The following is a 23,654-nucleotide window of genomic DNA, read 5'->3' on the forward strand; positions in this document are numbered from 1 at the left end:
GTGGATGTCCTAGGGTCTTTTCCGGAGGAACTCCGCTCCCTGGAGCACTTTCTGCGGGGGTGAACAATAACCTTTATACCGAAGATAAGGTATGTTTTATCAGAATTAAGGAGGGACCAAGGTGTGCCTATAAGGTACTGGGGATGCCCACGCTTCGCAGAGGCAGCATGTCAGAGACGTCTGACATACAGCGCTGACCTTTGGGAAAAGGTACTGGAAAGCCGGCAAAAGGGGGGTTTCTGCCAACCACATGGGGTGTCCGCTAGCGAGCTTGGGAGTAGCTCGAGCAGAACCCAAGGTATCATCAGTATTTTCTATGATCTTGCTGCTTTATCAATCTTGCTACTGCAATTCTTACTACCAAAAATATCTTGTGTAAATTGTGCTTATAATAATAGATGGTGGAATATATGGTGTTTTAAGTTTACACTTTAACCTTTGCTGGTGGAAAATTTAGTTAAGTAAATTTCTTTATGGATTCTTTTAATTGGTAAAGGAGTGATGGTTTGGATTTGTATTCATTTTTGTGGTAACATCGCCCTCTTGTGTAAAAATATATCATTACAACCAGTCAGTAGTTTTCTGAGTTGTCAAAAGTGGCTGAGGCTCGAGCTCAAGCCCAGAGAGCCCGACCAACTAAGGAGGCTCTTGCTAGATGGTTTCAGCTCCAACCGGGCGAATTTCTGAATGATGGGGGGCAGTGGACACTTGTGAGGGAAGAGGACAGAAGAGAGAATCAGGTGTACTTAGGAGGAATATACTCAGACTCAGCGTGTCGTTATCTGGCTTTCGATTGGGAATAACCTCCAGTCAAGAGAGAACTGAGAAATCCCAGTATACAGGGACAAAGGGGAGTAATTCCCTGTCTCGTGTGTGGACTGACAATCTTTCGTTGGGGATTGGGGTGTGTCACTATCCGCCAACACAGGGCGGGGGTCGTGATGGTTCATTTGATCTCAGAGGTGCAAAAAAGGGCAAACAGCGGGGGACAAATCAGTTTACTCACAGCGATGCATTTTTATTGAATGCTAACAACTCAGTTGCAATAGAGGGGAGAGATATAGGAAACAGAGTATAGAGAGAAAAAGAGGGAGATGGGGAATAGCTACCAACAGATGAGATGGACGTCCTCGTGATCCAGCCAATGGACCAGTCTTCATCCGTGGGGAGTACTCAAGGGTCTTCCCCAGAGGGTGGCTCTTTTATAGTCCTTTTCCAAAGCGAGTGGCTTCTGGCCAAGAGGTGGGAAGATTTATGGACCATTGTGAGGTGCTCCGAGTGGCAGGTGTGGACATGCAGTACATGCAGGCTTCAGTTGGTACCATGACGGCACAGTTCTGTAACACACCTGCAAACATTCACTTGGCAAGCATCCACCTCCGCCAGGCCAGAAAACCATTGTCCAGAGTCAACCCGGGTGGGGGTCTTTGAGGTCCTCCTGCAACAGTCGTGAGGCAAAAACAAGGGAAACTTTGGACCAACTCTATCACCACCCAGTGACTCACGATCGTCATCAAGAGCGCTCCTTCATAGCGTTGTTGCAAAGTCTTGAGGACTTGTCCAAGTTGGTAGCATATCCCAGAAAACAGATTCAGACAGAATAGAAAAGTAGGAAAAAATAAGGGAAAGGAAAAGGACAAGAAGAGGGGAAAACAAAACAAATAATCAATTGTCAATTAAAATATACATTCAATTTTGATTACAAAGAAATAAACAATTTTTTTCAATTTTAGATTACAAAAGAATAAGTAAATTTTCAATTTTTGATTACAAAAAGAATAAATTATTTTAATTCCAAAAAATACCACACAATTAAAAATAAGCAGTTTCAGTCAATATCACAGTTTATTTTTAAATACCTGTGTAGTTCATCATGTGTCAATAACATTAGGGATGTCAGCAGTGACTGATTTGGGTACATCCATTACAGATGCCAATTTTGTTTACTGTTTCATCATTTTCCAATTCAAAATGTATAGGATTGCTGATAAAACAAAACCAATTAAAACCAAAATAAAAAGAACAATGATGGGATGACACAATTTGTTCAGGACACCTGTAGCAGTAGGTGACCACCCAAAGAGGGTATCCCACCACCTGTGTTCAGTATCTTTCTTTACTCTTTCCAAAACACAATGTATTTCTTTCACATTGTGATGAACAGTTATTAAGGTGTTTTTGTCCGTTTTTCTTGATCCTTTCCAAAATTTCAATTAGATCTTGGTGGAGAAACAATTGCTTCACCAGAGAGAGGTTCATTCCAATTGGAGTGGGCAATAGATGGTGGATCAGTGTGTGATTTAACTGCAAAAGGTGATAAGAAGTAACTGGAGCTACATAGGAAAAGTCACATCCTGCAATTCTGGTAAAGTTGCAAACACAAAGATTTGAATGATTTTTAGTGTTCACTACCAAATTTTCTATGAAAACACTATCACAAGCAGTTGCGAAACATGCACATCCATTGCCTATATAAACCAGTACTGTTTCAGGAATCTCGTTTGTATGTATTTCAAAGTTAGAAACATTCTGTTCTGTGTCCAAGCAGATATCTTGAGCTCTAATTGCATTGCTTTCACAGATAAACCCTTGTTGTTCCCGGACAATGCAAGTTTCCAAATTGACAGTTTGCCACTTCTCACCAATTTGACGGGCCCATTCTCTATGCTCGAAAGGATAGAGAATAGCTCCGTCATGATTCAACCCTAATGCAATGATGGGGAATGTTGAAAGCACCGAAGCATTGCGTATTGTCAGTACAAAAGCTCTGGCTGTGTTTGTACTGGGGTCATAGGTAAAATTTACTAAGTTCCACCAGGACTGGAATTCTCTATCAAAATCAGTAGCACTGTCCCAGATTATTTTCAAAATTTCAGTAGGAAAAGTGCCTTCCTCTCCTTCTCTTATAATTGAGGCAACAACTGACTGCATCCACAACTGGGCCTGGATACAGCTGAGAGCCAGATATCTTATTTTGTGTAGCATCGATTATCAATTTGTGGTCATTTACATTTACCTTTTCCCAGTTTGGCAATATGTTTGATAACAACCACTGCTGAGTTCCCAAAGCTGTTAAGGATGATTGCAGGGGCTGTTGTAATTTGGTTACATCTCCAGATGTGGTATCCAATTTATTCATTAGTACTTCTGAATCGATGCTATTCAAAATTCCCAATCCTGTTCCCACAACACCGGTTATGTCTCTTGTCATTTGTTTCTTAGAAGGATTCAGTTTTCACAACCAGGTTGTCCACCCCTCAAAAGAAGTTTTCAAAAAAGGTGAACAAGCTGGCTGAACTTCTGAGACATTATTTTCCATCGACAATTTGATTTGTTTAAGAGACCATGCCGGGTTAAACAATATTTGTTGTTGGCCAGTTTTTCTGATTACATACTGTCCAATTTCAAAAATTCTCAGACTCAGCATAACCGGTGGTTGGGTGGTAGGTGTTACAACATTAACGTCAGTTCCCCCTAGTATTTTGTATTGTTTTGACCACATATGATTTTATGAGAAAATTGTACTGCAGTTAAGTTTAGCCAGCAATTCTGATTTTGAATTTCACAGTATAAAACACTGCCATAAAGTCCTCTGCCATAATTGTATGCAGGTTCGATGAGGGATTCAGCAATTAATTTACAGGTTATTGTGACATCATCACCTCGTGTTACCATGAAGGGAGGGAAAACATTACTTTTGTCATCCAACACTAAGGGGGTGCTTCTTCATATCCCTCAGTGTTCTTCTGTGAAAAGTAAACACACCAGTGTCTGCCTCCAGGAGACAGGAGATTAAAATGATGGAACCATCCAGCGTGTAGCGTGGACTGGAATTCTGTTAACTTCCCAATCATTTTGCTGCCAAAAAGGAAGCCACTCTGTACCTCCTTTAAACACAGCATAAGAATCAGTGTAGATATAAACAAGAGAGGTATTCTGTACCTCACGTTGGAAAACACTGCAAACAACTATCAGCTCCCCAACCTGAGAGCTCCCTTCTCCCTCAGCAGAGGAAGTATGGAGGGCTACTGCCCTGTATTTCCACACCTTTCCCTCTCCTTTGGCAGAAGCATCAGTGGACCAAGAATTTGCTGATTGTTCAGTGGAGAAAGGAGGGGCTACTTTAATTACCAAGGCAGGTTTGTCATGGCTGCTAGCCAAGCTCTCAGTTTCTTGTATTGCCAGATTTTTTACAGCTCCTTCTGTTATTGAGAAGATGTTACAGTTAATCTGATCTAAGGAGGTTAGGGTACCAGGTGGAATGAATGTCATACCTCCTTTCCACCAAATTCCCAGGGTCTTCACTTTCTGAGATTTTTGAATTTTCTCTGAGGAAATTTGCAAATTAAGGTTTTCAAAATGGGAGATTATTTTTTGCTGGGTATCTCCCACTACTTTTATTTCATTTCCTCCCACAAGGATATCATCAATATATTGATAAACAGGTACATTTGTCAGGTTTGGGTATCTTTTCTAATTCCTGGGCTAAAGCATGGTGGGCCAAAAATGTGAGGGAGTGTTTATACCCTTGGGAAAGCCTAGTGAAGGTGTATTGCTTTGGCTCAACTCCCAGAACCTGTGGAGAAGGTTGCTCAGGGGGTGCATCATTGATATAATCATATTCTATTTTAATCACATATTGCAAGTTGAGGTAGCAGTGTTCTGCACAATTTTTCATCAGTTAGGTCTTTTTGAGGGTGTATTTGATTAATGTGAAGAGTTTCCTTCTCCTGTGTTTCTTTTGGTGAGTCAGCATGCTTTGAATTCTTTGCCCGTTCTTCTCTTAGGGCAGCTCGTAACAAATGGTTCTCATTCCTTTCTTCATCTAATAATTTTTGCAAAATTTCGACTAAGTTTTGTAAAGAAACTATGATTGTGCTTTCCTCACTGTAGCAGTCCCTGAGACTTCACCCTAGTTCCCGACTTGCTCAGATGTTAGGAAGAAGCCTCTGGGATCCATTACATGGACGTGAGTGAACAATAACAAAAGAGGCTCTTTCTCCCCTGGGGAGAATCTGAGGTTTATTTCTTGTGGGCCTCCAGGAGCGAAAAGAGGGCAAGGTCAGGGGACATAGGTGTTTTCTAGGGTCTGTAAGGGGGAGGGGGAAAAGTGGATCTCGGCCAACTAAGCACAGCCAGAGGGGAGAGGGACCAGACTGTGAGGTTTAATCAAAACCTCCGGGTGCCTCTTGGGCACCCACACTGTCAGGCTTCTTCTCCTTTTGTGAAAAAGCAAAGCGGTTAATAGTTGCTATAAAGTCATTTATTGCAGAAGCACATCAGTCTCAAAAGCAAAAACAAAGCAAAGCAATGGCATAAAAGCAATGGCCAAAGCAATGGCATAATGCAATGGCAAAATGCACATGGCATAAAGCCATGGCATAGAGCCCCATCTCTCCCTGATACATGTTATTTTATAGAAACTTTCCAACTAGCTAAGACACAAACTCGGACCACTACTTCTTAACCTATTAGAATTCTAGTTTCTTAGCACGCCAGGCTACGTATAGACTACGTACATGGCCTATCTTGTTCTAACTGAAAAATGTAAGCAATATTTTTAACTCTAACTCTATTATGTCTGAAGCTAGGTTCCTGGAACCTCTAAGGAAACACTAGTATATTTTTCAACCTTCACTAGAACATGTACTACTTCTCAGGCATCTAAGACCTTTTACTCACTAAAAGCACTTAAAACTTATTCCATTTACTTACTTACTTATTCACTCCATCTATTCACTTACTCATTCCATTCAAAAACTTTAATTCAATCCCTGCACTCTGATTTCTCTCTGAAGAAATCAGAGAGACTCCTGACTTACTGACTCCAACACCAGACCACAGGACATTGCAGGGGTCATGGAACCTAGCATTTTCGATACATCTAATGAATTGCAACACCTCACTTCTTCGCTTAGAGCGAGTTTCTGTAGCTGCTGCAAGACAAGCTCCCAAAACTGAGCAGAGTATAGTTTTATTAGTTTTATTTTTGCCCAGTTTGAACTTTGATTCATGTTGCAAAGAACATATTCTATCAGTCACATTTTCTAGATTAAACCAATTATTGTTCGCCCATTCCTCCCCACCTTGGGATGGTCTGGTGTTATATTTAGCTAGTAAAGCATAAAATGCAGCTTTATCAGTCATTTTATGAAGGGATAAGTAAAAACCACTACAGGGAGGTCTATTGCTTAAGTTACACACACACACAGAACTTTCGCTGTGTGCCCCCCTTTGCTTCCCTGTGTGGGTGAAGAGACCGGAGCTTCCTGGGAGGCACTCCTTAGTTACAAAATATCGGGTTGTCTCTTCGCTACACCAAGTAGTTAAATTTCACACAAAACCAGCAAAAAACAACAACAACAAAGTCTCTCCTTTTGCACCAAGAGATCATTTGTAAAATTCTGAAGACAGAGTCCTCAAATGAGTGTAGGGATGCTTTATACCTAGGTGTGTGCAGTTTGCAGGAAATCTGAAATTGCCCCCCTTGCTTTCTAGACAGGCTCACCCCTTTCAAGGTGGCCCTCTAGGTGCAGCTGAGGCAATACGTCCTTCCCCTACTACGGACTACACACAACCTGGCAACCCCTTCTGTCTGTCAGAAATCCTTTTCATGACGCCAATTTAATGTCACTATCCGCCAACACAGGGCGGGGGTCGTGATGGTTCATTTGATCTCAGAGGTGCAAAAAAGGGCAAACAGCGGGGGACAAATCAGTTTACTCACAGCAATGCATTTTTATTGAATGCTAACAACTCAGTTGCAATAGAGGGGAGAGATATAGGAAACAGAGTATAGAGAGAAAAAGAGGGAGATGGGGAATAGCTACCAACAGATGAGACAAATGTCCTTGTGATCCAGCCAATGGACCAGTCTTCCTCCGTGGGGAACTCAAGGGTCTTCTCCAGAGGGTGGCTCTTTTATAGTCCTTTTCCAAAGCGAGTGGCTTCTGGCCAAGAGGTGGGAAGATTTATGGACCACTGTGAGGTGCTCCGAGTGGCAGGTGCAGACGTGCAGTACATGCAGGCTTCAGTTGGTACCATGACAGCACAGTCCAGTGAACACAACACACCTTCAAACAGTCACTTGGCAAACATCCACCTCTGCCAGGCCAGAAAACCATTGTCCAGAATCAACCCGTATGGGGGTCTTTGAGGTCCTCCTGCGACGGCAGTGAGGCAAAAATTAGGGAAACTTCCGACCAACTCTTACAGGGTGGCATTCAGCCTGGGTCCTCCTTTGGTGTAAACTGTGTAAAAACAAGTGGTATTGCATATCTAATAGGCAAAAGCCTATATGCCCAAGGTGTACCCTGGAGGGGTCATGATATTATAATCAGAACTTAGCTCATGCTGAGTGTGAAATAGTAAACTTGATCTGTGGAAAGAGTCATTTGGTCCCTGAGGTTTGGGATGTTTTTGAAGACAATTGGGAAAAAGTGAAAGATCACTGTAAGCAAAGATTTGGATGGAAATTAAAGAAGAAAGAGAAAGAAAAATAAGGAGGCAGATAATGGGAACCCAGCAGAGTAAGGAAGTCTCCAAAAGAAGCCCTTTAGGATGTATACTAGATCAATGGAAGGAAATTGTAGGGACAGGAGGAATGGAGAGCAAAAGGGTTTCAATTAAATATTGTAATCAGTGGTGGCCTCTGATAAGCTGGAGGATGGAGCAAAGTGGCCTTTGAGAGGTACCACAGGTTACAATACCATGTTGCAGTTAATGTTATTTTTGAGACTGGAAGGAAAATGGGATGAGGCATCATATGCAGATATGTTTTTCACTTTGCGAAACAATCCAGAATGGCAAAGGGATTGTGGTATTATTCCACCACAAGATCCATGGTTCTAGCATTGGAAAGGGTAAACAAAAGGGTCTCACATAAATTAAGATGATGCTGCTCAGCCTGTAGTATTAGCCCACGGTGCACTCAGAACAATAAGATATATAAGGAAGAAGATTCTGATCTGGATGATCTATATAGACCCCCTCCCCAACCACTGGAGTTAGGTGGGAACCCAGGGAGAGCACCAGATCGAGCCTCGACAGCACCCCGGGGAAGCCCCGTGTCCTCCCACACAAGGATGTGCCTTAGGGAATAACCAGCAGTCTTACAAGCACCCCTTAGAGGAGCATTAGGACCAGATGGGACGATTATGTTACTAAAGATCTCTTTTAATACCAGTGATTTAGAAATATGGAAAAAGAATGTTAAGGACTGTGGAGGGAGCAGAAAGTATTCAAAAAGAAGAAAGCTTCTCTGTGTCCCCAGAACAGGCCCCTTGGAAAGCCATAGCTTAAAAGATAAGAAACTGATTGCTAAATGACAAATACTAAAAAGAATTCAAACCCCATTAGTGGACCCCCTGTTATCTATATATAATATTAGTGGTTCATTTTCCTTTAGTATCTATAGGCTAGCTTTGAATGTAAAATCCTTCGGGGATTGGTTAGAATGTAGAATACCCTCGGTAATTGGTGCAAAATGTAAAACCCTCAAAAGATATAAAAATCCCTGAAAAACCCCAACCGTTGAATATGCAAGACTGGATGCCTTCATAGAATAGTCTATGGATTTGTGCCTTTCTTCATATTCTGATCTCTTCACCCTGCTGGCTGAGAGCGCGCCACAAGCCACATCTTATCCGGGCAAGGCTTGAGAACGTGCTCTGTCACTGAGGACTGCTGAGGTAGTCTTGGAGATCCCAAAGGGACTCCAAAACCACCAGTGACAAAGGACTACCAAAAGGATCCTATAAATATAGCTGGATATTTCTGGCTAATAATAAAACAACATAATGCTGATTGGAATGATATACAGTTACTGTTACATGCAATGAAAGAAACAGAAAAAGTTTATTCTAAAGGTAGCAGGGGATTTGACTGAAGAGCACTACAAGACACAGGGAATAGATATGAAGGAATTCTTTCCCCTTCAGGATCCAAGGTGGGATGTGAACAGAGCAGCAGAAAGGCAGAAATCGCAAGAATATCAGGAGTGGATTGCAAAGGGAATAGAGAAGGCCATCCCCAAATCCATTAACTGATCAGATTTTTATGCTTTCAAACAAGGTCCCTCTGAGTCTCCATCTGAGTTTTTGGATAGGCTAAGAGACACAATGCGTCATAACACCCCCTTGGACCCAGAATCAGACATAGGAATACAGCAGTTGGTGTCATTGTTTTTAGGGCAATCTACCAGTGATATAAGACATAAACTTCAGAAATTAAGACCCAGGGAAGGAAGAAATCTAGAAATATGATTGGATGAGGCCTGGAGAGTGTTTAGTAATTGAAAAGAAGGGAATAAGGGGAAACAAGGAAAGGTGATCGCAGTAGTTAAGAAAAAGGACAAAGGTTCTAAAAAGGGGGCCCCACCTCCCTGCCTGAGAAGAAATCAATGTGCTATATGTAAGAAATTAGGCCACTGGAAAAACAAGTGCCCAGAACATGGGGGGAAAGGAAATAAAGGGGTACAGGTGGTGGCAAGTGTGAATGAAGACTGACAGGAACCAGAGGGATCTACCCTAGCAGATCCGCTGTTAGAATAAAGCAAAGGGAAGGGAGAGAGCAAAAACAAGTAGAATTTCTAGTTGATATGGGGGCAACATATTCGGTCTTAAACAAAGCTCTAACACCTCTGAGGGGGGATTATGTTATGGATAAAGGAGCCACTGGACAAACTGAAAAGGCTTATTTTTGTGAACCACTAAAATATAAGTTGGGAAAACAAATGGGTGTACACAAATTCTTATATATGCCTAACACACCACAGGCACTCCTGGGAAGGGATCTACTTGAACAATTAAATGCGATAATCAGATTTGAAAAAGAGGAGATTACTCTGGAGGTAGATGCTCAACCATACACTCAAATAATGAGTTTACTTTTAGTTTATGTTCCCATAGAAGGAGAAATCAGTGAAGACATCATAGCCCAAGTGTCCCCCAGAGTATGGGCCACTGAGAAGCCAGGAAGTTCTAAAAGGGCATCACCGGTAGAGGTAAAGCTTAAAGAGGGACAATGACCGGTAAGGGTAAAACAATATCCCTTAAAGAAAGAAGATAGGGAAGAAATCCAGCTGGAAATAGAAAAGTTTTTGCAATGAGGCTTGTTAAGAGAATGTGAATCTGATTTCAGCACTCCCATATTACCGGTCTGGAAGCCTATGAGACATAGAGTGGTCCAGGATTTGAGAACTGTCAATAAAAGAGTAGAGGATTTATATCCCGTAGTAGCAAATCCATATACTTTGCTAACAGTATTAACACCAGAACTAACTTGGTTTACTGTTGTAGATTTAAAGGACACATTCTTTTGTCTCCCTCTCCATGAAGCCAGACAAAAAATATTTGCCTTTGAATGGGAAAATCCTAAAAGTGGATGAAGGACCCAACTCACCTGGACTGTGCTGCCTCAGGGATTCAAAAAATCACCCACCATATTTGACAATCAGCTTGCCAAGGATCTTGAGTCTTGGGAGACCCCCACCTGAGAAGGGAAGATTGTTACAATGCGTAGATGACATCCTGATCACCATGGAAACAGAAGACGCTTGCATGGCCTAGATGGTGAGTCTCTTAAACTTCTCAGGGCTCCGAGGGTACCAAGTGTCTAAAAAGAAAACTCAGGTAATGCAGCAAGAAGTCATATACTTGGGCTATGAGATTAGTGGGGGACAAAGGACCTTGGGACAAGCCTGGAAGGAGGCTATATGCCAAACACCAAAGTCACAGACTGTACAAGATCTGAGAACTTTTCTCTAGATGACTGGACGGTGTCGCCTCTGGATCTGTAATTATGGACTACTGGTTAAGCCCCTGTATGTACTAATCAACACCGAGCAGAAGCATCTTCAATGGGATAAACAAGACACATGGGCCTTTGAACAGTTGAAGAAAGCCCTGATGTCAGCTCCAGCCCTGGGACTCCATGACATAAGCCTTTATTTTTGTTTTCTCATGAGAAATAGGGAATTGCCCTAGGAATATTGGCACAAGATTTGGGTCCATACCATTGGGCAGTCGCCTACATTTCTAAACAATCGGACACGACTGCAAAAGGATGTCCAGGATGCTTGCGTGTGGTAGCAGCCGTGGTGCTAAACATCCAAGAAGCACAAAAATTCACCTTGGGACAGAAAATTACCATCCTAGTGTCCCATACAGTGTCTGCAGTATTAGAAGTGAAGGGCGGGCACTGGCTTGCTCCACAGAAATTCCTGAAGTACCAAGCCATAATGGTAGAACAGGATGATGTGGAGATTGTGGTCACTAACACTGTCAATCCAGCTTCTTTCCTTAGTGGAAACACCAGGGAGCCAGTGCACCATGACTGCTTGGAAACGATTGAAGCAACGTACTCAAGTCACATGGATCTGAAGGATACTCCTATGGAAAATGCAGAGAACTCGTTCACAGATGGAAGCAGCTGTGTCCTAAATGGCAGACGGCATGCAGGATATGCCGTTACCACTTGCCATGAGGTAATAGAGTCAGAGCCATTGCCCGTCAATACCTTTGCACAAAAGGTGGAGATAATGGCCTTGACCTGGGACTTGGAATTGGCCCAAGGTAAGAACATGAACATATATACAGACTCAAAATACACCTATGGAGTAGTGCATGCCCAAGGAGCAATCTGGAAACAAAGAGGACTATTGAACTCCCAAAGGGAAAAACATTAGACATGCAGAAGAAATTCTGAATTTGTTAAAGGCAGTACAGCTCACATAGAAAATAGCAATCATGCACATCAGAGCACACCAAAAAGCAAATTAGAAAAGGGAAACGAGCTGGCAGACAGAGAGGCAGAAGAAGCAGCCAGGAGAGAGGTAAAAATTGAAGGAGCTTTAATTCCAGATAGAAAAATTTCCCTTGAAGGTAAGCCAAATTCTAACAAAGAGGAAATGAAGTTAATCACAGATCTGGAGGGGACATAAAATGAAGAAGAGTGGGCCTACACTCCAGAAGAAAAAGTACTCATACGTAGCCATCTGATATGGTCTGTAGTAAGGGAGGAGCATAGGAAGAAGCATTGGGGAGCAGATGTCCTATATAAGCAATTGATTCAGGACATTATAGGTACGAATTCATATACTACCATAAGACAGGTAACCCAACAGTGTGATCTCTGCCTTCAGACTAATCCCAAAAACACTCCAAAAACCAAAACGGGTCAAATAGGAAGAGGGAATAGACCTGGGAAACAATGGCAAATTGATTTTTTGGAACTGCCAAGAAAATGGTGTCCTAGGTTACAATGTAAAGATGTGCCCAAAAGTATGTATTCTATCAACATCTGTTGAAACCAAGTGGGGCAGTGATCCTTATCTCCGTGGGAAATATCCTCTACTAATGGGCCATCTGTTAAAAAACAGGTGGGGCAGTGTTCTTTATCTTTTCCACAACCCATCCTTCCTCCAGGAAGATATCTTCTGTTAATGGGCCATTGAGTCCCACTGCATAACTGATAAAATTACATCATCCCATTGTGAAATGTTCCACCCAGGGGGAGGAGCCAAACATTTCCTACCTAGATAAAAACGGAGATTTGGAACATCAAGGCAGCCCTTACCCACTGGTTTCCAAAGGACAAGAGCTACCAGACCTTTCTACAGGATCACTACTTCAACAAGACCACTTCATCTGGACTGCTACCACCACCCTAACTAGTGGGGTGTCAGGTTGTATTCTGACTCTGTCAGTGGTTTTCTTTTGCACTATTCCATGTATTTTATTTTTTCTCTTTTTTTCCTATTAAATTGTATTTCTGACTTGGAGTCTCTCACTGGTTTTTCTTTCAAACATGCACAAGCGGGGTTTCATTATTTACTTGTATTAACTGATACCTTTTCAGGATGGCCCGAGACTTTTCCCACTAGAACTGCTAAGGCTCGAGACGTGGTCAAGGTATTAATCAAAGAAATAGTACCACAATTTGGGGTTCTGCCTGCCATTTCCTCAGACAGAGGGCCCCATTTTATTTCAAAAGTGGTTCAGCAGGTTAGCAATACTCTGGGTATAGATTGGCAGTTACATACCCCATATCACCCCCAATTGAGTGATCAAGAAGAAAAGATGAACCATCTGATCAAACAGCAAATTGTGAAATTAGGACAAGAAGTCAATCTGCCCTGGCCTCAGTCTCTTCCTTTAGCTCTCTTACACATACGGACTAAGTCAAGGGCAAAGGAAGGATTGAGTCCCTTTAAGATCCTGTATGTGTGACCCTATGAGATGCAGAAGGGAACATCAACACAAATAGGGGAAGAAACTATAACAGAATATATGGTATCCCTGGAAAACAATTCAATAAAATCAAGAAGCATGTAGTGGGAACTTAGTGTAGGAGATTGGATGGGCCAGTACATAATGTGCAACCTGGAGATTATGTCTATGTAAAGTCTCTTACAGAAAAGACTTTGGAACCTCAGTGGGAAGGACCATATCAAGTGCTCCTCACCTCCTTCACCGTGATCAAGATGAGAGAACAAGCTGCATGGATCCATCACACTAGGATCAAAAAGGCTTCACAGTCACCATGGAAAATCAAGCAAGTACAACCTGGAAAGCTGTGGCTTTCACGATCATAGTCATGGCAGCCACAGATGTCAATGCAAGACCACTTGTATATAAGGTGACTGGCATGTATGTTTGTCAAGGAAAAGCTTATGACTTTAACTCTCGTGAGTCTCTGTGGCAGGTGTTACAAATTACAAATTCAACTATTTGGACAGGGAGAAATGTCTCAGGACACAAAGTAATGTTTATTCAGGATGGAATACACCGAGGACCTATAAAACCCTTTTGAATTGGTACTGAATGTTGTGACAAATGCTTAACTAAGTGTTCTGAATCCAGGATTGTAGTATCGGGATGTGAAAATGCAGTACTCAAGATTAACTACAATATAACTCAGATTTGTGTTGCAACAAGTAAAAGAGAGACCAGAACAACTTCACAAACCCCTACACCAGGAGAGACCATAGTCACCCAAACCACACCTATTCAAATCCCAAAAGAAACAATTCAGCCTTTAATCACCAAAATAGGACCTTAGGCTATTAAAAAGACAGGGGTCCAAAGGCTATTGGTCAATCCAGAGTGGTCCCTGAAATGAGTAGAGATGGCAGTGCAAGTAAATGCTTCTGCCATTCGGTCAGAGTGTGCTTCATTCCTCAAAACTTCTTTTATGGAATGGACCACTTCGGTGCAAAAGCGTGCACTTTATATAATCAAACGAAAAAGAGATCTTACAGGAATATTGGGAGCAGGACTGGGGGTCTTGAACATGATGGATTGAGAGGTAATAATGAACAAATTGACTGCAACCGGTAATGATATAGTCAACTTGCAACAACCTTTACAATCATCTTTATTAGCATTAGGCACTAGCCAGTGGAAGTTGTCCAAGATATTATCAGAATGGGAAAACATAGAAGAACGAGATCGCAAATTAATAACCAAGGCTTTGGGCACAGCTAGTGAAAACATTTCTTTAGCCCTAGGTTGTATACAAGCACAGTTGTGGATGCAATCAGAGGCCGCCTCAATTATTAGGGAAGGTGAAGAAGGCACATTCCCTACTGAGATTTGGAAAATTGTTTGGGATAATGTTTCTGACTTAGAAAGAGAACTCCAATCCTGGTGGGTTTTGGTTCATTTCACTTATGACCCTATAACAAGCATAGTGACTGCTTGTTTTAACTATACACAACGTATCAGTAAGTATGATTCACCCAATAGTTGCTTTAGGATTAAACCACGAAGGAGCTGTGCTACATCCCTCTGAGCATAGAACATGGGCATGAGAAATTGAAGGGAAGTGGCAGACTATTAATATGGAGTCATGTGCCATAAGAAGACAACTAGGGTTTATATGTGAAGGAAATGTAAATGAAAACCAAGATATTTGCCTGGATACAGAGCAAAGCATTTGTCACTTTGAAATCCACTCAGTTAACCAGACAACTTTGCTTGTGTAGATAGGTCAGGTACCTGCATGAAAATCCCAGCTCATCTACTGGACCTTAAGAGCTCATGTATCATTGGTCAAGAAAGTGAATGACAGAAATTGTAAACAACCACCTGTGTGAGCCCGGGAAAGATTGAGCACCCTATTTAAGCATGCTCACAAGAGAATAAAAAAAGCTTAAGCCTTGTTACAGTGAACTATGAGTGTCGTGTCTTTGTCTCGGGGGCACCCCCTCAGCAGCCCAATTGATGAAATAACAGAAACAACTGTAGCAATGTAACAAGCTGACCTGGGAACTAGCTAAACCCCCACTGCACCTGCCCAGAGACAGGGGTCAAACAGTGGACACCTGAGGAAGATGTCTTTACTTCATCAGAAGACTCCCGCCCACGACCACCAGGACACGTGGCACTGCAGAAGACTAATTATAATATGAATCCTAAGGAGGCGGAGAAGGGACAGGGAGGTGTGGGTTTGTGGGATCTATGTGTATTTAAACCTGAAACCTGTCTTGACCAGATACGCATGTATAGTGGAAATATCCCCCATGCGTCGCAGCTGGAAATAAAGCATACCACTTTACAATTTTAACTGTAAAGTCCTTATTCTGCAACGCAATCTGCTACCCAAAAGAAAGACTGTACGGGGGGAGGAGGTTTGTGGAGAGGTTTACAGCTGGCCTGTGAGCCAGAGACGGTTAATGAATAAGGGTTATTTCTGAAAGGAATCTTATCAAGGCTATTGGCCTGGAGACCATGAGGAGAAGAAGGAGAAGGAGATAAGCGGGAAAGAAAACCTGCAGGTGGGAAAAGTATTTTTAGAAAAGTCTTGTGACAAACAGAGGTGGAGATGTTTTACACCAATCAACGTTATGTTGATCGATTGTAACCAATGAACAAAGAGTAAACTTTGTAGAGGGTATAAAAGACAGCCGGTTGTTGTAATAAAAGGGATATTAGTCTTTTGAAATGTAGTGCATCTATTCGTATGTCGTGCCCACCTCAACAGCGACATTTGGTGACGCCGGACGTGATTTGCAGTTGGACTGCAGGAGATTTGCAGTGAGTGTGGGGAAATCAGCAGTGGGTTCTGACGTAATCAATTTTGGCATTTGGAACACAGGTGAGCTGCTGGGGAAAAATGGGAAGTAATGTATCTCATGAAGAAAGGGTTGTCCTGTCCACATGGAAAGGAGAGGCGTTGAAACCAGGGACTATGCCCTCCGTAGCATGGTATTGTGGGCTGTGTGGCATGGCTTTAAATTTGACAGAAGCATTACCTTTAGTGCTTGGAAAGACATTGTAAAAAAAATTATGGCATATGATATCTAAACGGGAGAAGAGCTGCAGAAGTTTGATAAAATACGATAAATAGATATTGCAAACTTTATTGTTACAAACTGCTTTTTTTGTCAAAACGTGGGAGGAGGTAGAGTGAGCAATATGGGCAGCAGCTACAAAGGAAGACAAAATAGCCACAAAATCACTAACTACATTGTATCTACTTTGAAATTTATTGCTGCAGTTAAAAGCTGATGGAGATGCTTGTAGTGGCTGCTGCTGCTGCTACCACTCAGCTCACAGAGGTCCTCTGCTTAACATCACCTGTTTTCATAAAATCGTTTCTTTTTCCTCTGCCTACGAACAATGAGAGATAAGACTATAATGAGAAGGACTGTTCACAATACAGCAGAAAGCAAAATGCTGGTACAGCTAAAAAAGATTGGGCTTCTGGTGTTTACTGGATGAAGAAAGAAAAAAAACAAAAAAAACCCACAGAACTATGTTGGTCCCCTGGGCTGGGAGGCCCCCCCGGCTCATCAGAGCTCTTTTGCCTCCTCCTGAACCCTGCGCTGCTTGGCTTCCCCTGGCGCAGTGCGGCCCACCCCCCCTTCCTTACCTCCTTACCTCCCTCCCTTCCCCCCTCCTCCCCCCCCTCCCCGGTGCTTGCTGGAGAGCAGCCGACCAGCTCTGCTGAAGCTATGATGCACTGTTATCGGACTGTCTAAAAGATGCATTGAAATATGTTTGTTAAAGTTAACTTTGTCCTTTTAGTGATTTGTGATTTTAATAGGATTTGCTAGAGAGATTTAAAGTTATCTGTGGGTATGTAATATGGTAAGATCTATCCTTTTTTAACAGAAATGCTGATAATATTTACCATATGAAAATACACCAAATTGATAGTGGGTTTTTTGCTAGGTTATGATTTAGAAATTTATATACTTAAAGATATTTATAAGTGGAAAATGTTTATGTCCCTTTAGTTTTGGGAATTATTTTTGCAAATGTTTTACTTGCATGCTAGTAGAATGGTAATTAATCTTCGAGCTCAGACTGCAGACTAATTATCTAGGTTTTGTAACCTTGAATTTTATCTACCGCAGTTATTTGAAGCTTAGCTATAATTGGTACATGGAATTCCACAGTATGGGCAGATGATATTGCATTAATTTTGCTTGTTTGCTTGCATTTTGCTTCACAAATTTAATAAGATAATTTCATTATGTATTTTGTTACAATTTTGTTTCAACCGGTACAATATAGTGTATTTCAGAACACTTGAAGACAGCTGACTGAAAGGCTTTAGAGACCATGCTATTGCTCCAGCAGGGCCCACGCAATTATGAACAAAAAAGTAAAGCCTAAGATAAATCCAGGCAATAAACTGAATTGTAAGGCTCTGCAGGGATTGAGATATTAATGTTCATTTAGGTGTTATTGATTCTGATTATTTGGGACAAATTTATGCTATGGTATCGGTTAGTGACTCTCCTGTTGTTATTCAAAAAGGAACTTGTATTGCTCAACTTATTCCTTTTGTGAGTTGTGTTCCAATTGTAGTGGACCGGAGTCGTGGCACAGGAGGGTTTGGATCTACAGGAGCACCTCTTGTATTTTGGGGTTAAGAAAATGTCAGCTTATCTTCTGGAGGAACAGTGCATTGTCATGGCCAGGGGACATCATCCAGAGACTTTAATTGTCACAGGTTTGATTGACATGGGAGCAGATGTGACTATCATTTCACAGACTTTTTGGCCTTCATCGTGGCCCCTCACTCGAGCAGATTTTGGAGTCGTAGGGTTGGGTGGGGCAACTGTAGGTGGCATATCTGCTATTGTAATTAATGTGAAACATCCTGAGGGCCAACAAGCTAACATCAGGTCTTATGTTACCACTGCCCCGTATAATTTATGGGGACGAGATTGTTTATCCCAATGGGGTGTTAAAATCACTATAGGCTTTCAGTAAGGACCACTGTGCTGCAGGGTCTTAAGCGTCTAGTTGTAACCTTGACATGGTTAACAGATGAACCTGTCTGGGACCTCCCTATTGAAAAGCTTACTGCCCTGCAAAATTTAGTAGCAGAACAGCTGCAAGCTGAGTATACTGAAGAATCCTTCAGCCCATGGAATACCCCTGTTTTTGTGATAAAAAAGAAATCAGGAAAATGGAGACTTTTGCGCAATTGACGGCAGATAAATGCTGTGATGGCCACAATGGGAGCTTTACAACCAGGTCTCCCAACACCCACAACGATTCCACAGGGATGGAAAATAATTATCATTGATTTAAAAGATTACTTTTTTACTATTCCATTGGCTGAACAAGATAAGAAAAAAATTGCTTTTACTGTGCCTTCTTTAAATCATGCTGAACCTAACAAATCATTACATGGATGATATCTTGTTGACATCTGAAAATGAACAATTGTCAGCTCTTGAACAATGTGCTGTTACAAATTTGGAAACTTTTGGTTTAATTATTGCCCCAGAGAAAGTACAGAAACAAATGCCTTGGAGATATTTGTGGTTGATAATAACCAATACTCAGATTGTGCCTCAACCTGTCACCTTAGACATTGAAGTTAAAACTGTTACTGATGTACAGAAATTGGTTGGTGCAATAGGCTGGATTAGGTCATATTTAGGGATAACTAATCATCAACTGCAACCTTTATTTGAATTACGATCAGGGGCTACTTCCTCTACTGATAAGAGATGCTTGACTGCCATAGCAGAAAAGGCTGTAGCCGAAATTGAACTGGTTTGACATGTAAATTTGTTAACAGGATAGATCCTTCTATTGGAGTGCAATTATTTATCTTAAAAGATCATGAAGTGCCATGTGGAATATTGTGTCAACGAAATGATGGGTGGGAAGATAAATTGCATATTTTTGAATGGATATTTTTACCATTCAGATCCCGGAAAACAGCTCCAGGGCTTTATGAACTTTTTGCAGACATTATCATCAAAGGTAGCAGATGTTGTCATGAGGTCTTAGACCATGATACTGAAACTATTGTGATAGCTGTACAACAATCTTATTTTGAATGGAGTTTTCAGAATAATCATGAATTGCAATCTGCTTTGTCTTATTTTACAGGCCAAATAACATATTATTTTCTTTCTCACCCTATTTTGACTTTAACTAGGAATATTCTTTTTCAGGGGAAGCAAATCTGTTCTCCTGTTCCAGTGGAAGATATGACAGTTTTTACAGATGGATCAGGGAAAACTGTAAAGGCTGCTGTGGCCAGGAAAAAGGATGATCATTGGGAATATAAAGTGATGATTCAACAAGGGTCTCCACAATTGGTTGAACTTTGTGCTGTATTTTTGGCATTTACATTTACCTTGTTTCATAATCCTAATGTGATGGGTTGACCTGGGAAGAAGAAACTCAGAGAGAAGTTCTCTCTAAGGGAGCTTCCTCTGTGGGGGTTGGGACAACTTCAACAGCCAATGAGAAAAAGTTAGTTCGCTCTGTGAACACACATTTCAAAGGAGGTAATTCAGAACTGAGTAACACCAACCCGAACTTCCCCCCCTGCCCCCATGCGGGGGGAGGCTTGGGAGGCCGCTTGGGCCCCGTTTGCAAACTAGGGGACCCAATGGCCGGGAGGAGGAGAGGCTCGTTGATAAGACCTTCACGGCTTCCTCCTCCACGGGCCTGCGGCTCTAAGGGGGGGGCCCAGTTCCTGCTGCTGGCTCGGAGCAGTTTCGGAAGAGCCAGGCCTGCCCAGCCCCCACGCGGCCTGGGGGAAGCAACCGGGCCCCTATCTGGGAAGCAGGGGTGGCCATGGACAGTGTAGGGCTGCAGCAAGCCCCAGAAAGGCTGATTGACACCTCAGCCGCCTCCCCCCCTCCACCCCGGCCTGGGCCTGGCCCAACTCTTGTAGTTGTGTTAAACTTTAACTCTTTAGTGCTCAGATAAGATTTGCAAAACCTCCGGCCTTCCTTTGAATATGAAAGGGAATAAAGAGATTTCTGAAGTCAGTGAAGCAAGAGCTAAGTTTTTTCAGATAGAAGGAAAATGAGAAGATGTTCTCAAGATGGCTGAAAATCCTTTTGTAAGATTGTAGGTATGAACTGATGTGCTGAATATTCCTATAAACCATGGAGAAAGACATGGGGGGTTGGAAATGTTCCATTTGATAGATGATTTGACCAAAAAGCACCTGTGTTGAAAATCTTTTCCTTGAGGAAAGGAGGGGATCTCAGTTTTCTGAGGATGAAGCATGAACAGAGAAAAGAAATGAAAAGAACCTTTGCCGTGGAACATTTCATTCATAGAAGTAATACCCCATGAAAAAGACATGGCCCACATCTACAGCTTTGAGAAGGCTGTGGAGTTGGGAGGAGTGTCACGATTGCAGGTCCGGGCGGATGCAAATCGTGAAAATGAAACCACGAAGAATTGTTTTCTTCCTTCTTGTAAAAAAATCCCTACAGCTTCATCAAGAGGAGGCTTCTCTCTCCAAAAGTGAACTGAAAAAGACTGAGTTGGAAACTAACCAAAGTAGTTGTTGTATGTTTGTTTTGTTGTTATGAAGGTTGGGAGAGGGAAAGAAGAAATAGTCTGGAAAAAAATCTTATTCTGAATTTGTTTTTTTTCCTTTGTTTGTGTAGTCAATCAATTTCTTTTTTTTATACTCTCTTAAGTTTTAGGCCTGCCTTGCTTTTTTGCTCCTGGTTCTGTTTCACAACAGAAAATAAGTATATTTAAATTGGCAAATCAAAACTAAGACATTATTTGGTGCATTTTTTGAAGAAATTAAATTAAACCAAGACACCTGTAAACATAGTTACTGATTTGGATTACGTTGCTAATTTAGTTAAACATTTAGATCAAGCTGTGTTGTATAACATAAGGGAGAAGCCATTATTTGTCATGTTGTTGAAATTGTGGACTGTTATTTGTAATCGAAGGCATCTCTATTTTATTATGCATGTCCATAATCATACATCACTACCTGGATTTTTTGTTGAAGGTAATGCTTATGTGGATTCCCTCATGGCTGCTATACCAGTCAAAATGGTACCTAATGTGTTACAACAGGCAGTTTTGTCCCATCAATTTTTTCACCAAGGTGCCCAGGCATTACAGGAACAATTTAAGTTATGACACAATGAAGCAAAGTCGATTATTTCTTCTTGTCCTGACTTTCATATGATTCATGTTTCGCAATATTATGGTACCAATCCATGGGGTTTACTCCCTTTGCAAGAATGGCAAATTGATGTTACAAGAATGCCTGAATTTGGTCGTTTAAAGTATGTTCAAGTTATGGTTGATACTTTTTCTCATGCTTTAGCTGCATCAGCATTTGCAGGTGAAACAGCTCGAGATGGTATTCGTCATCTTTGTCATGCTTTTTTATATTTTAGGTGTTCCCTTGCATATAAAAATAGATGATGGTCCAGCATATGTTTCACAGAAATTGCAAACATTTTTTCATGCCTGGGGGGTTGAACATTCTACTGGTATCCTGTAGATGTGAAAGGAGTTTTAACCCTTTAAGGGCAGCGGAAATAACATGCACAGCTACATGGTCGTCTTTCATGACAGGAAGAAAGAGACAAGTTTATTCAGAAACACTTGGTTTTATAGCATGACTCGCAATTCCAAGAGTAGAGAAGAGGTGATTGGTTCAGAGAGAAGACACCCCATTCCCAGGGCCTGGTCATGCACCACAACAGGTGTTCTATCTTGTTATTAATTCCTTTTTATTCTGACCAAATTATCACCCTGGGAGAAATTCTCCCTAACTTTGAGCTGGACCAGCTTATTGGCTGGGAACAGAGCTGAATAGCTCCAGCCTGGAATATTTTTCAGGCTGTAATTTTCTTACTTTCTCAATATGTGTCCCACAGTATCCCTCATGCCCCAACAGGTCAAGCAATTATTGAACGTGCTCGTGGTGTTTTGAAGCTCTAGATTCAAAGACAAAAAGGGGGAATGTAAAGAGGAATCACCTCAAGTGAGATTGGATAAAGCTATTTATGTGATAAACTTCTTGCGTCATTCACCTGATTCACAGTTGTCTCCTATATTTTATCATTTTTCTTCTCTAAATTCTAAACAGCAGAATTTTCATAAGGATGTTAAGGTATGGGTTAAGGATTTAATTACTGGAATGTGGACTGGCCCAGTATAATTAATAACATTGGGAAGAGAGATATGCTTGGGTTTTGACAGAGAATGGCCCTCGTTGGGTTGCTGCTTGTTGTGTTAAGCCATACTTAGAGCACACCGAAGGAACAGGATGGATGGTGCCATAACTGAAGCAGAATGCATGAGAGACACCGGTCAATAGGTGGATTGAAGCATGGACTCTTAAAGAACACGCTGTGAAGATGATCACTTAGGGCAAAGTAAACGGAGATATTGACTCAGGCTGAAAACTCAAATTTAAATTGGTGTATGTTACCTTTACTTTGGGTTTTTGTTCTCCCCCACAGAGAGGTTGGCAGTACTGAGTAATGTGTCTTGTACCATTTCCCTTCACATAGCATTTACTGCCCCAAAATAGAGGAACTTAATGTACCTAGGGGAGAGGAATTGCTTTTGCATAAGGGTGTTGAATTGGTAGCTGCAAGTCCACACCTTAAGCAACTGGGTTGGTTGCCTGTTATGATAGCAGCGGCGAGTTGTAAAGTTAAGTGGATGCTGCTTAGTTCTAATTGGTGACTGGACAGATGACTTGGTCTTTTGGCCAAAAAATGTAACTCTATGTGGAGAAAAAGTTATTTAACTAAAAGTGAAGGTATTATTCTGCCACAAATGTGTCATCAAGGGATTGCGGAGTCTGTAATGGTATTTCAAAATCCATCTTTTATGTGCCTTGGTAATGCACCCTTTTTATTGTTAGCGCATGGCTAAGGAAGCCAGGATTTTGAGAGTATGTATTGTAAGGACTTGTTAGATTGCAATGGGTCAGTTTACGGGAATATTTTAAGTTTGAAGATGAGAATAATTGAATGGTTTTTTGCAAGTTGAAGTCTTGTTTTGTTCCCCTGCTGTCTGATTGGATTTTTGCAAGGGCCCTGAAAAAAAAAAAAAAAAAAAAAGGAATTGTGGAGAGGCTTACAGCTGGTCTATCAGCTGGTCTATGAGCCAGAGAGGGTTAATGAATAAGGGTTATTTCTGAAAGGAATCTTATCAAGGCCATTTGCCTGGAGACCATGAGAAGAAGAAGGAGATAAGTGGGAAATAAAACCTGCAGGTGGGAAAAGTATTTTTAGAAAAGTCATGTGACAAACAGAGGTGGAGATGTTTTACACCAAGCAACATTATGTTGATCTATTGTAACCAATGAACAAAGTGTAAACTTTGTAGAGGGTATAAAAGACAGCCGGTTGTTGTAATAAAAGGGATATTAGCCTTCTGAAA

The 23,654-nt window shown here is 41.5% G+C and overlaps 1 long non-coding RNA gene across 1 annotated transcript; it reads left to right on the top strand.

Moving 5' to 3' along the window:
• LOC148220177 (uncharacterized) lies at nt 1-23,654 on the top strand. The gene is made up of 3 exons (XR_015798945.1): nt 1-89; nt 10,338-16,098; nt 19,430-23,654. It is a non-coding gene; the product is annotated as an uncharacterized LOC148220177 (long non-coding RNA).

The sequence above is a fragment of the Sturnus vulgaris genome, chromosome W (assembly GCF_052056855.1).
Source record: "Sturnus vulgaris isolate bStuVul1 chromosome W, bStuVul1.hap1, whole genome shotgun sequence".
Taxonomy (NCBI): Eukaryota; Metazoa; Chordata; class Aves; order Passeriformes; family Sturnidae; genus Sturnus; species Sturnus vulgaris.